Here is a 12,560-nt window from a genome sequence, read left to right as displayed (position 1 = left end):
ATTTCTCCTAGGTTGTCTAATTTTTGGCATATGATTTCTCATAATATTCCCTTACAATCCTTTTTATTTCTATGGTGGTGGTTGTTATTTCTCTTCTTTAATTTCTGATTTTGTTATTAGAGTCCTCTCTTTTTTTGATGAGTCTTGCTAGAGGTTTATCAATTTTGTGGATCTTTTCAAAGAACCAGCTCCAGGTTTCATTGACCTGTTCCATTGTTTTTTGGTTTTGTTTTTTAGTTTCTATATCATTGTTTTCTGCTCTAATTTTTATTATCCCTCTCCTGTTGGCTTTAGGTTTTGTTTGTTTTTGTTGTTTTCTAGCTCCTGTAGGTGTAAGGTTAGGCTATCTATATGATATTTTTCTTGATTCTTGAATTAGACCTGTATTGTTATATACTTCCCTCTTAAAACTACTTTTGTTCTATCCCAAAGACTTGGGACCATTGTCATTTTCACTTCTCTCCATGTAATTTTTTATTTTTTTTGTTTGATTTCTTGGTTGACCCATTTGTTGTTTAGTAGCATGTTATTTAGCCTCCATGTACTTATGCTCTGTCCATTTTTTTTCTTGTGGCTGATTTCTGGTTTCATAGTGTTTTGGTCAGAAAAGATGTGAAGTATGATTTTAATATCTTTGAATTTGTTGAGAATTGTTTTGTGGCCTATCAGTGATCTATTCTGGAGAATATTATGTGTGCACTTCATAAGAATGTGTATCTGCTGTTTTAGGATGGAATGATCAGAATAATTCCAATAAATCCATCTGTCCCACTGTTTCATTCAAAGCAATTCTTTTCTTGTTGATTTTTTGTTTGGATGATGTCCATTGATTTAAGTGTGGTATTTAAGTCCCCTACTATTATTGTATTACTATCAATTAGTTCCTTTATGTTTATTACTTCCCGCTTTATGTATTTGAGTGTTCCCATATTGGGTACATAATTATTTGCAATTGGTGTTTCTTCTTGTTATATTGTCCCATTTATTATTATATAGTGTCTTTCTTTGTCTCCTGGTACAGTCTATATTTTAAAGTCTATTTAGCCCAATATAAGTATTGCTATCTTGGCTTTCTTTTTATAGCCATTTGCATGATAGATGTTTCTCCATCCCCTCACATTCAATCTGCATGTATCTTTAGGTCTGAAATGAGTCTCTTGTAGGCAGCATAAGGATTGGTCTTGTTTTTTGTGCATTTGTCACCCTGTGTCTTTTGATTGGCATGTTTAGAAGCTTTGCATTCAAAGTAATTATTAATGGCTATGTATTTATTATCATTTTGTAATTGTTTTATATTTTTGTAATTATCCTGTGATCCTTTTGTGGCTCTCTCTTTCATGTATTGTTGGCTTTCCTCAGTGATATACTTGGATTCCTTTCTCTTTCTTTTTTGCATACCTATTACTGCTTTTTGATTTGTGGTTACCATTAGGTTTCTGTATAACATATTCTGCAAATTACAGTCTATATTAAATTGATGGTCGCTTAAGTTTCAATCCATTCTTTACTCCTCTCCTCCCCATGTTTTAGGTTTATGGTGTCATACTTTGCATTCTTTTATTTTGTGATTCCCTTGACTGATTTTCACAAATACACTTATTTGTACTGCATTTGTGCCTTCTACTTTTCTTACTCTTACTTATGGTCTTTCCTTTTCCCTCAAAGTGTTCTCTTTAACATTTCCTTCAAGGCTGGTTTAGTGGTCACGAATGCCTTTAGTTTTTGTTTGGGTTACTCTATCTCTTCTATTCTGAATGATAGGCTTGCTGGATAGAGTATTGGCTGCAGGTTTTTTCCTTTCAGCACTTTAAATACATCATGTCACATTCTTCTGGGCTTCAAAGTTTCTGCTAAAAAAATCAGCTGATGGCCTTTTGGTATTTCTCTTATATGTAATTCTTTTTATCTCTTACTGTTCATAAAACTCTCTTTTTATTACTACTTTTTGCCAGTTTAATTGGTGTGTTCCTACTTGGGTTGATTTTGTTGGAGGCTGTCTGTGTCTCCTAGATATGGATTTCTGTTTCCTTCCCTGGATTAAGGAAGTTTTAGCTATTATTTCTTCAGAAAAATTTTCTGCTCCCATTCTCCCTCTTTTCTCCTTCTGCGATTTCTATAATGTAAAAGTTATTACACTTGATGAAGTCACTGAGCTCCCTAAATCTATCCCCATGTTGCACATTTTTTTTTCTCTTACCTGCTCAGCTTGATTACTTCCTATTACTCTGTCTTCCAGTTTGCTAATTCATCCTTTTTCTTCTTCTAGTCTACTATTTTTTCCATCTAGTGTATTTTTATTTACATTTATTGTGTTCTTCATCTCTGATTATTATTTTTTTTAATTTCTTGTTAAGAGTCTCATTGATGTCCTCCACTCTTTTCTCAAGTCCAGTGAGTATCTTTATGTTCATTCACTACTTTAAATTCTCTATCAGGCATATTGCTTACCTCTGTTTTGCTTATGTATCTTGATGTAGTTTTGTCCTTTTCTTTTGGGGTATATTACTCTGTCTCCTCACTTTTTCTAAATCTTTGTGTCTGTTTCACTGTTTTAGGAAAGTCACTTATATCCCCTGCTCTTGAATGTATGGCCTTGTAAAAAAGAGGTCCTGTAGTGCCCTGCAGTGAAGTATCCCCTGTTCACCAGAACCTGGTGCTTCAGGGTTGTCTCCTATGTGGGCTGCATGTGCTCTGCTATTGTGTCCTGGCCACTTTTCCTTCAGTCCATTCATCTGCAGTGTCTGTCTTTGACCATTGTGGGCAGTTTTTGCTTAACATTAATCACCAGAGAAATTCAAACCAAAACCACAATAAAATAGAACTTCTAATCCTCTAGGATGGCCAAAATAAAAAAGGTAGATAATAAGTGTAAAAGGGTGTGGGAAAATTGGAAATTTTATATATTGCAGATGGAAATATAAAATGGTGCAGCCACTTTGGAAAACAGTTTGGCAGTTCCTCAGAAAGATAAATATAGAGTCCTCGTATGAACCAGAAATATACTCTTAGGTATATATCCAAGAAAAATGAAAAGGTATTGTCATAAAAATTTGTATGTAAACATTCATAGCAGCATAATTCATAATAGTCAAAATGTGGAAATAACCCAAATTGCCATCAACTGATAATAGATATACAAAATGGTGCATATTTCTACCACAAAATATTATTCATCTTTGAAAGGATTGAAGTACTGACATATGTTACAACCAGAATGAACCTTGAAAACATATGCTAAATGAAAGAAACAAGTCATAAAATATCATAAAATATATTATTTTTATATAAAATATCTGTAATATATGAATCTATAGAGGCAGAAAGTAGATTGGTGGTTACCTAGGTCTGACAAGGGGAGTGTCACAGAAATGGAGAGTGACTGCTAATGGGGAACTGTTTTCTTTTAGAGAATGAAATTATCTAAACTGATTGTGGTAATTGTTAACCTACGTGAATATACTAAAAACTATCAAACTGTACACTTTAAATAGGTGAATTAGATGTACATGACAAATCCACATTAAAAATAAGGAAAATAAACTTTAATTTCTCTTGGTATAAAAAGAAAAAGATACTCTACACCCTCTCTTAGAACACTTATAGAAAAGAAAAAAATGGAATTGTGAATCTTCTCTCTTCCATATTTTTTTCTCAAAACCTGGCAGCCATCTCTTTGAAATGTAATAATTACAAAAGATAGCACCCATATCTTCTATTTCCTGTGGGAGGATAAGAATCTAACTTTAGCTGGATCCAGTCTCCAAGTTACAAATATACCTCCTATCATAAAGATATGAGTAATTTATTTTCCTTTTTAAAATCAATTAACAAACACAGGTGGGTACCCTAATTATAAGGTGACCTTAGGATAAATAATGTGTGATAAATGATGATGTCATGTTCTTTTACTTGGGGGAATAATAATCATTTATCATGAGAAAATGTATGCAACTGGATGGATCTGCTTGGGCATGTAATGGGATTAAATTTCTCTCTGTCTTTGCAATCACTTTAACAGATTGCCTGTAATGTGCATCACATTCTAGTTTAATGCTTATCCAATAATAAAACAGTTTTCTCTCTCTTCTACTTTTGTGGAGAAGCCTTTTGGGTTGGCAGATTTTATATTTAGTTATATTCCTCTAGCATACGATATGTGGGTCATACCCTAATAAAGCTGTTATTTTAAAAATGAAGAATACAATACATTATTTTACTTTTCCATTTATAATATCATTGTCAAATATTTCCCCTACATATAATGAGAACCACAATTGACTCTGTTATAATTTTTGCTTCACCCACAAACATAATTTGGAAAACTCAAGAGTAAAAGGAAAGTTTATTTTATTATAGTCAATCACATTTTTGCTCTTCTCTTCTTGCTTCCTTATGTTCCAAGATTTCTTTCACCATATTGCTACTCAGGCCCTAGATTAGTTGGCTTAGGCTACCATAAAAAATACTATGGACTGGGTGTTTAAGCAACAGAAATTTATTTTCTCACAGTTCTGAAGGCTGGAGTGTGAGATTAGGTACCAGTATGGTCAGTTTCTTATGAGATCTCTCTTCCTGGCTACCATCCTGCTACATCTTTACTTGGCAAAGAGAGATTGATAAAGATCTTCCTTTTTTTATAAAGCTACAATCCTAGTAGGACTGTATTAGGACCCCATCTTTATGACCTCATTTAATCTTAATCTCCATAAAGTTCCCATCACTGAATCAAGTCATATTGAGGGTTAAACCTTCAAAATAGATATTTGGGGGAGACAACAGTTCAATCCAGAGAGACCCTGAGGTTCCTAGCCAGTCTGCTTTCTTTTCAACTGTCAGTGTTTTCTTATGTTGTTTTATATATAATGTCTAGGGATTTTAGCTGTATTTAATGGGAAGAAAAGGTAATAATGTATCTACTGAATTTTTCCAGAAGCAGGAGACTACCCAGGAATAGTTTTGGTTTCTACACTTCACTCAAACAAGCAAAATGTCAACATCGGGAGACCAATGAACAGTATATAAATAATGTGATATCTATAGCAATCGTGCACACACAAAAGCTATATAAATATATGCACATTAAAAAAATTGGTGAGTTAGGGGCACCTGGGTGCTCAGTCCGTTAAGCTCAGTCATAGATTAAGTGCCGCATCAGGCTCTGTGCTCAACATGAAGTGTGTTTGAAATTCTCTCACACTTCCCCTCCCTCTGGCCCTCCTTCCACTTGTGTGCATGTTTTCTCTCTAAAATAATAAATAAATAAAATATTAAAAGAACCATGAAAGATTCAAAATAAAATTCTAAATAAAAATTCAGAAGGGAAATGGAGAAAACAAATGAAATAAAAATTAAAATGACAGTTTAAGCCCTATATATCAATAATTGTATTAAATATAAGTAGTCTAATATGCCCTTAAAAGACAGAAACTGGCAAGGTGAATTTACATAATAATATAAAGTTCAACCCACTAAGACAGCAATTCTGTATGTATATACACCAAACAACAGAACTGCAAAATATATGAGTCAAAATAACAGAACAAAAAGCACAAACTGACAAATCTGAAGTTATAGTTAGAGATTTCAACAACCCTGTGTCAATAACAGAGAGATTAACTAGACATAAAATCAGCAATGATACAGAAGAACACAACACCATCAACTAAAAAGAGATCACTGAAATTTATAGAATATTCCACCCTGCAACAACAAATTGCACATTCTTTACAAGCATCCATGATACATATACCAAAATAGAAGATATATTGGAACTTTACACAAACTTCAATAAAATTAAACTAATAGAAATGATACAGAGTTGTTTTTGGGCTACCATGGAGTCAAACAAGATACAAATAACAGAAAGGTAAGAAAAATTCGAAATACTTGAACAATAAACAGCACAGTTCTAAACAATCTAAAGAAAGTCTTAAGTGAAATAAAAAAATACACTGAACTGAATGAAAAGTACAATACGACATACCAAAATTCTTTAGACATGGTTAATGCTGCCATGAGAAGGACATTTATAATACTAAATACTTATATTGGAGAATAGAGAACGTAAAATCAGTAATCTAAACTCCCAGCTAAGGAAGTGTTAAACTCAAACCAAGAAGAAGAAAAGTACCAACAGAAATTAATGAAATGAAATAAAAAACTAATTTTTTTAACATACCAATGAGTTTATAAAACTTCAGCTAGATTGACAAAGAAACAAAGAAAGACATATTTTACCAATGTCAGGAATGAAATGAGGGATATCTGTACACACCCTGAAGACATCAAGAAGATAGTGAGATATAAACAAATCTACAGGCATAAATTTGACAACATAAATGAATGGATCAATTCTTCAAAAGGTACAAATTACAAAAGTCACTCAATATGAAGTAGATAATTGGAATAAATGTGTAACTATTAAGATAATTGGATTATTAAAATCATAAAAATGAGATCTTCAAGACAAGATGGTTTTAGTGGAGAATTCTACAAACATCTAAAAATTGTCATCATTGAGGACATTGTGCTTAGTGAGATAACTCATAAGGAGAAATACAAATACTGTCTGTTATCACTCATTTGTGGAATCTAAAAACCAAACTCATAAAAATAGCAAATGGCAGTTATGGGGGGAAAGGAAGGGACTTAGGGATATGCTATGTAAAGGTACAAACTTTCAAGTAGTAGATGAATAAATTCTGGATATCTAATGCACAGTATAATGCTTATTGTTAATAATACTGTATTATACATTTCAAAGCTGCTAAGAGACTGGATCATACCTTCTCACCACATAAAAAAAAATCATGATTATGTGACATGATAGAAGTGGTGCTAACACTATTACGGTAACCATATTGCAAATGTAAATGGACCAAACCAACATGTTGTACATTTTAGACTTACACAATGTTATATGTTAATTATGTTTCAAGGTTTAAATTTTTCAAAATTTATCACCAATTCTACACAATCATTTCCACAAAGTACAAGAGGAAAGAGTAATTCCCAACACATTTTATGAAGCTATTTTTAACCTTATATTGAAAGCAGATGTACAGTATATAAAAAAAGAAATCTATGTGCCAATAAATCCCTCACAAATATCAATACAAAAAGATCCTAAAAATATTATCAAATATAATCAGAAATGTAAAAAAAGATGCAACATGACTGACATGGTTTTATTTCAGAGATGTCTATGACTGAGTTGAATATTTGAAAATCAATTAATGTAATCTTCCATAATAGGAAAAATAGGAATAATTTCATGATAGTATCAATTAATGCAGAAAATGTATTTGACAACTTTAAATACTATTAGTAAATTCTCTTAAATATATAAATATAGGATACATTCTTCAACTTGATAAAGAACCTCTATAAAAATACTATAGCTAATATCATAGTAGTGGAAGAGTTAATATGTATTCTCAAACTATTCCAAAAAAAAAAAAAGAAGAGGAAGGAAAACTTCCAAATTCATTCTATGGGTCCAGCATGACCCTGAGCCCAAAGCCAGATAAAGAAACCACAAAATAGAGAACTATAGGCGAGTACCTCTGATGAAAATAGATGCAAAATCCTGAGCAAAATATTAGCTAACCTTATCCAACAATGTATTAAAAAAATCATTCACCACAATCAAGGGGGATTTACTTCAGGAATGCAAGGGTATTACAATATTCACAAATCTATCAATGTGATAATCACATCAATATGTGAAAGGATAAAAACCATGATCCTTTTTGTAGATGCAGAAAAAGCATTTGACAACGTACAACACCCATTCATAATAAAAACCCTCAAAAAAAGAGGATTAGAGGGAACATACTTGAACATAATAAAGGCCATTTAGGAAAAAGCCACAGCTAACTTCTTCCTTACTGGGGAAACATTGAGAGCTTTCCCCCTAAGGTTAGGAATTAAGACAAGGATGTCCTCTCCAACTATTTTTATTCAGTATAGTACTGGAAGTCTAGACACAGCAATCAGACAAAAAAAAAAAAAAAATAAGCATCCGAATCAGTAAGGAAGAAGTAAAATTTTCACTATTTGCAGGTGACATGACACTGTATATAGAAAACCCTGAAGATTCCACCAAAAAAGAGCTGATAAGTGACTTGAGTAATATCACAAGATACAAAATCTACATACAGAAATCTGTTGCAGTTCTATACACCAATAATGAAGCACCAGAAAGAAAAAATAAAGGAATCTATCCCATTTAGAAGTGCACCAAAAATAAGATACTGAGGAATATGCCTAAACAAAAAGGCAAAAGGCCTGCACTCTGAAAACTATAAAACTGATGAAAAAAACTGAAGGCAGTATAAAGAAATGGAAAAGCATTCCATATTCATGGATTGAAAGAACAAATATTATTAAAATGTCTATAGTACCCAACGTAGTCTACACATTTAATGCAATCCCTATCAAAGCATTGCCAGCATTTATCTGGAATTGGAATGAACAATCCTAAAATTTGTATGAGCTGCAGCAGACCCCGAATAGCCAAAGCAATCTTGGAAAAGAGAAGCAAAGCTAAGGCATCACAATTCTGGACTTCAAGGTATTTTAAAAAGCTGTAGTAATCAAAACAGTATGGTACTAACACAAAAATAGATATGTAGAAGAATAGAACAGAAAAGAAAATCCAGAAATAAACATACAGCTATATAGTCAATTAATCTTTAACAAATCACAACATGCAATGGGAAAAAGTCTTTTCAACAAATGATGTTGGCAAAACTGGACAGCAACATGCACAAGAACAAAACTGAACCAGTTTCCTACACCATACACAAAAATAAATTCAAAGTGGAAAAACCCTAAATGTGAGACCAGAAACCATCAAAATCCTAGAGAATACAGGCAGTAATCTCTTTGACATTAGCCTTAGCAGCTTCCTTATAGGTATGTCTCCTGAGGCAATGGAAACAAAAGCAAAAACAAACCATTGGGACTACATCAAAATAAAAGTCTTCTGCACAGCAAAAGAAACACTCAACACAACTGTAAGTTCCAACACAACTGGAATGGGAAAATTTGCAAATAACATTTCTCATAACGAGTCAGCATCCAAAATACATAAAGAATTATACAATTCAACACCCCAAAAAACAAATAATACAATTTAAAAATTCACAGAAGCCATAAGTCTTCTTTCTCCAAAGAAGACATACAGATCACCAACAGACACATGAAAACATGCTCGTCATCACTGACCATTGGGGAAATACAGATCAAAACTACAATGAGATATAACCTCACACTAGTCAGAATGGCTAAAATCAACAACACAGGACACAACATATGTTGGTGAGGATATGGAGGATAAGTAACACTCATGCACTGTTGGTGGGAATGCAAAATGGTATAGCCAGTGTGGAAAACAGTTTGGAGTTTCTTCAAAAAGTTAGAAAAAGAACTACCTTACAACCCAGCAATCACACTATTTACCCAAAGAATAGAAGAACACTAATTCAAAGGGTTACATGCACTTGTATGTTTATAGCAGCATTATTTACAACAGGCAAGATACGGAAGCAGCCCAAGAGTCCATCAATTGATGAATGGATAAAAAAGATGTCATATATTTATACAGTGGAATATCATTCACACATAAAAAATAATGAAACCTATGCAATGGCATGGATGGAGCTAGATATTATAATAAGAAGCAAAGTAAGTCAGTCAGCGAAAGACAAAAACCATATGATTTTATTCATAGGTAGAATTTAAGAAACATAACAAAGAGATAAATGGGAAAAGATAAGAGAGAGACAGAGAGACAAATCAAGAAACAGTCTCTTAATTATAGAGAACAATTGATGTAACCATCAACCAACCCCCAGACATGTGTCTTGGGGGATGGGTTAAGTATGTGACAATTATGACTGTGAAATTGATAACAGGCTGAGTAAGTTAACGAATATACTGATATATACATGAAAATGAATTAAGGAATATGTAAGTAAATAAAATAGTGGAAATGGACAGTCTTACTAAATATAGCTCTTTAATTATAAATATGGGAAGCATATAAAATTACAAAAGCATTAATGAAGGCTGAAACTTGAAGGTAAAATAATAATGGGCAAGAGGATATTTATGCAGTCTCAAAGTAGCTCCACATAATTTCTTATTAATTTTAAGAAGGGAAATATTAAACTTATAGGGGAAAACCTCAGCAGACATCACCTTAACCAAATGTTTAAAGCTACCATTATTGATTTGGGGACAAACCACCCTCATGTGTCTCTTAAGTGATGCACTGAAGAGGACAAAATATCACATTTGTGGTATTCCTGCAAGAAGTGCACAACCAAACCCAATCATGAGGAAACATTTGACAAACCCTGAGTATATTCTACAGAATAACTACACTCTTCAAAATGTCAAGGTCAAGAAACACACAGAAATGATGAAGACACGTTCCACATTAAAACAAATTAAAGAAGTATGGTAATAAATGCAGATCCTGAATTGAACTTGGACAGAGAAAAATAAATAGCTCTGAAGGACAATATTGAGAACTTCACAAAATTTGAATATGGGCTCTGGGCTAGATAATAGTAGTAGTGTACTATTAAGTGAGAATTCCAGCTAGAAGCCCTAAATTTTAGTATTCATCCATTTCCATGGACTAAATACTCTCACCATGACCAATTTCAACCTATCAACACTTTAATGAAGTGCATAAAAAATTCCTAAATCAGCCAGCTCTATCAAACCATTAAAATAGTATTTAATGATTTAATTTTTTAAATTTTATTTTAATTCCAGTATAGTTAACTTACAGTATTAAATGAGTTCCAGATGTATAATATAATGATTTCACAATTCTAAACATCACTCAGTGCTTATCATGATAAGGGTATTCTTAATCCCCTTCACCTATCATAACTATACCATCAATGCCTAAGAGAAAACCTTTTCTTCCCTTAGGAAAATCTATTAAAGTACTTATAAATACAAGGAAATATTTCAAAATTACCTTCAAGTTGTGCAGAAAAAATAAGTTGTCTTTATGTGTATTTTTACAGAGATAACAAGAAAACAAATGAAAATGTAAATGATTTATGAATCTGGGTATAGAATATCTAGGGGTTCCTCTATTATTCTTGCAACTTTTGTAGGTTTGAATATATTATTGAAATAATATATAGAAAAAAATTTATATAGAAATTAAATAAATTATATATTATATAATCGATGATTAAATGTATATTTTCAAGTACTTGATAGAATAGAAACTGTTGATGGGTTGCTACTTTATGAAATGTGGTCAAAGAAGGAATTTCTGATATAGTGGCATTTTAGTCAAAGTGTGAATGATGAGAAATCCAGTCATATCAAAATCTATATTATGTATAAATTATATCTCAATAAGTTTGGGAAAAATAAATTAAAAGGGGAAAAAAGCTATTTCAAGATTTTAGATCATGAAAGCAAGTGATAAAAAGGCATTGGAACTGAACAAAATAAAGAAGAATGGAAGAAGTATGGGTTTGAGATTTGGGAAAGACATATCTCTATCATAGCTCAGGTAAAAATTAACATAGAAGATATAATATGTTTTCATGAATTTTAAATTATTTTTAATTTCATATATAGATTTTAAAGACATTGATAACATGGATATAGGACAAATATGTTTATCCTTTATCATACCTCAGTACCATGCTAGAAAAATACTTAAAAAATACTTAAAAAGTGATAAACACTGTGTGTTATACACAGATAATGAATAGTTAAACACTGCATCAAAGACTAATGATGGAGTATATTCTGGCTTACTGAACAAAATAATTAAAAAAACAGACTCTCCTTCTGCCTCTCCCCCCTCAAATAAATAAAGAAAATCTTTTTTTTTTTTTTTTTAAGAGTTCTTTGCCCATTGTTTGGTATTTCTTATTTTACTTTAAACTAGGTCACCTGTTCATGAAAGTGCTACATTTTTCAGAATATAGATCAAATAATTCAAATTTCAATTAAGCTACTACTCTTTTTCATCCTTTCTTCTGGTTAGTAAAAGCAGTGGATGTCTTCTGAGGTGAACATGACATGTGAGTAAATTTACTTTCATTACTACATCATCTGATACTAGTTTATAGCTGAACAGTCATTAGGTCAGAATAACAATAGTATTATGTATCATCATGAAAAGTTTGCTCTTTATTTATAGTGAGAGGAAAGAGAGCACACTTTGAAATATCATCTTTGAATTGCATAAGCATTTTCTTGAACTTTACTGTGCTACATTTAATTATTTGTTAAAAAATTAAGTTTGTAATTATTGATAGGTGTTTTTTATCCTTTAAATATTCATTACAGTTACTTCATCAGGAAAGATTAAGTACTTGAACTAATAAGTATAGTCTAATATTTCAATGAGTTTGCTTTAAGAGTTAATAAGCCAGTAAGCATGAGATCTCATTTCAAGGTCACAGTCTTAGTGAAATGGACCAGTATAGAACAGGTTACTGCTAGTCATGAAAGAAGCAGTATGGGGAAAAAAATCTGTAATAAGACTGGACACTGGTCACTGACTA

The sequence above is a fragment of the Mustela lutreola genome, chromosome X (assembly GCF_030435805.1).
Source record: "Mustela lutreola isolate mMusLut2 chromosome X, mMusLut2.pri, whole genome shotgun sequence".
Taxonomy (NCBI): Eukaryota; Metazoa; Chordata; class Mammalia; order Carnivora; family Mustelidae; genus Mustela; species Mustela lutreola.
Note: the sequence above shows the minus strand (reverse complement) of the source record.